The 2,634-nt window shown below is 42.8% G+C and overlaps 1 long non-coding RNA gene across 1 annotated transcript; it reads left to right on the forward strand.

The window, feature by feature from the left end:
- The first annotated feature begins 1,520 nt into the window (after window positions 1-1,520).
- LOC310668905 lies at window positions 1,521-2,634 on the forward strand. The gene is made up of 2 exons (XR_014506889.1): window positions 1,521-2,078; window positions 2,418-2,634. It is a non-coding gene; the product is annotated as an uncharacterized lncRNA (long non-coding RNA).

Consider the following 2,634-nt stretch of genomic DNA (forward strand, 5'->3'; position numbering starts at 1 on the left):
GCTCCGTTAGGATAGATTGGGTTGCCGCGTTAGATTCTTCCATAAAAGTTAATAGAATGTCCGTCAGTTTAAGAATGTCTACATGGTTGGATCCTGCTCCGTAGGCGGGGAAGAGGGCTCGCCCATAGGTTTCCCCATTGGCTGACACGTCGGAAAGTTCTGACAAGTCATTTGCCCTCTTGTTGCGTCTCCTTCCAGGGGGAAGGTCTGGGGTGACCCTGATCCCAGGCAAGATTAGTCCAAGGTAGCAGGTGCCTCGGGAGTGGGGGCTGGCCCATACATAGCCAGGATGGCTGCACACCCAAAACAATCCCTGTAGACAGGAGTCTATGCGTCCCATGAGGAAGGTACGGGAAAAGCACTGGGAAACGGGGGAGGGGTCCCAAGAATTAGGCAAATTCATCACTTGCTTCCAAGCAGACAACAGATCTGGATGGGTAGAGGGGGTGCCCTGTCACCACAAAGTGATTTTACCAGTCATGGTGATGTCAATGATGTACTTACAGGTGCTTTCTCCAATCATCCTGTCATTGCCGCTGAACTTCCGACAGAGGTCACTTTTCGTAGGTCCGGTTTGTTAGATGTCATGGAACTTTGAAGTGTCAGGCATAGCTCTAATGGCTTTAGCCCAAACGTAGCAGAGTTTTCCTGCACAGCAAGGAAGCTAGTTGAGGTGGAAATGACTAGTCAGCTAGACTCAGAATAACTATTTACAGGATTTATTAAAAGGGAAAAGAAACCAGCAGAGTTTCTGCATACAAAACAAAACAAAATAAATCCTTTCTCTCTCTCTCTCTCTCTTAACCATACACAGCACTCCTACTCCTAACACACCTAACCCAAACTGTGCTAGCATTCCTAGATAACAGAGTTGAGTGCTGGTCGTTAACCAATCAGAGTAAGTAGTTTCTAGGTCAAGCAGACCTTGGCTTTCTGCCAAGAGTAAATTGACACTGCCTTGAGTTAATTGTGTGAAGCCAGAATCTGTAAGTTTTCATGAGAATCAATTAACAGAAACTGAACACCCCCTCACAGATTCTGCTGGACAATTAACATCAAATAACACCTATATAGGAGATTATTTTTCCAGCAAACCTAAACTCTTGCACATTTGCTTGTTCTTTATCTTTGCCAATGGTTTAGTTAATACATCTGCTACATTTTCTTCACTTGATACATAAGTACATGTGATTATATTGTCTTGTACACAGCAACGTACATTTTGGTATTTTACAGAGATATGTTTGGAACGTGATTTGAAACCCTCTGTTTTACTTAAGGTTATACAAGCCTGATTATCAATGTAAACTCGTACTGGTTCTCCACAATTTACATTTAAATCGGCTAACAAATGCTTGAAATAAATCACCTCGTTACACAATTCACTCAATGCGGCGTACTCGGATTCCGTTGATGACACACTTACAATGTCTTGCTTGCGTGACCGCCAGCTGATTAAAGCTCCACCGACCATTATGACTAGTCCTGTGACAGATTTTCTATCTGGCAAATTTCCCGTCACTATCACAGTAGCAGCTCAACATTTCATCCTCTGAAGAATTTAATTGTAACATATAGCCAATTGTCTGTTTGAGGTATCTCAGAACTTGTTTTACCCCTTTCCAGGCATTTAGTGTGGGTTTTGAGACCAATCTACTTAATATGCCTACTGCATAGCTAATATCAGGTCTGGACCACTGTGCTAGATACAATAAACTTCCAATTACAGAATGATATACATAAGGATGTTCAAATTCAGGACTCTCATCTATATGAAGTGTTTTTATGAAACCTGGATCCATAGGCACCACTGCCCCTTTGCAATCCTGCATCCTGTATGTAGTCAGTAGTTGTCTAACTTTGTTCTGCTGACTAATTAGGCAGCTGCCATCTTGGGCCCAGCACACTTCCAACCCTAGATATGTCCTAACCGGGCCTAAGTCTTTCATTTTGAACTTACTGGACAATTGCTTGGCAAACCTTTTAGTTTGTTTATCAGTTTTGCAAGCATACAATACATCATCTACATAAATCAGACAAAACTCTTGATCACTGCCTGTACCACGTACATAAACACAGTTGTCAGCTGTACTCTGCTTGAAACCAAATGACACTAAGGCCTCATGGAAACATTTGTTCCAAGATCTTGCAGCCTGTTTGAGACCATATAGAGCTTTGTTTAATTTCAACACTCTATTGGAACCTGTCTCATAACCAGGCGGTTCGGCTAGATACAGGTCTTCTGATATTGATGCATGTAAATATGCAGTCTGGATATCAAAATGGTTTAACAGGAGTTTTCTCTTTGCTCCAAGCGTTAGAATCAGCCTTACACTTTCCCCCTTAGCAGTAGGGGGAAAAAATCTCATCATAATCTTTTCCAGGCCTCTGAGAGTATCCTTGAGCCACTAAACGAGCTTTATATTTGTACTTTCCTGTCACCAGAGGTTTAAGTTTGTACACCCACCTGCAGCCTACAATCTTTGCCCCCTCAGGCGCTGCTACTGGTGTAAAGACCTTGTGCTCATTCAGAGAGGACATCTCTTCCTCCATTGCCTGTTTCCAGAGCTCTGCCTCCTCTTTTGGTAACTTTAACACCTCCTGGAAACTCTTGGGCTCTGCAGTTACACTAAA

The sequence above is a fragment of the Podarcis tiliguerta genome, assembly GCF_965153285.1.
Source record: "Podarcis tiliguerta genome assembly, chromosome: W".
NCBI lineage: Eukaryota > Metazoa > Chordata > Lepidosauria > Squamata > Lacertidae > Podarcis > Podarcis tiliguerta.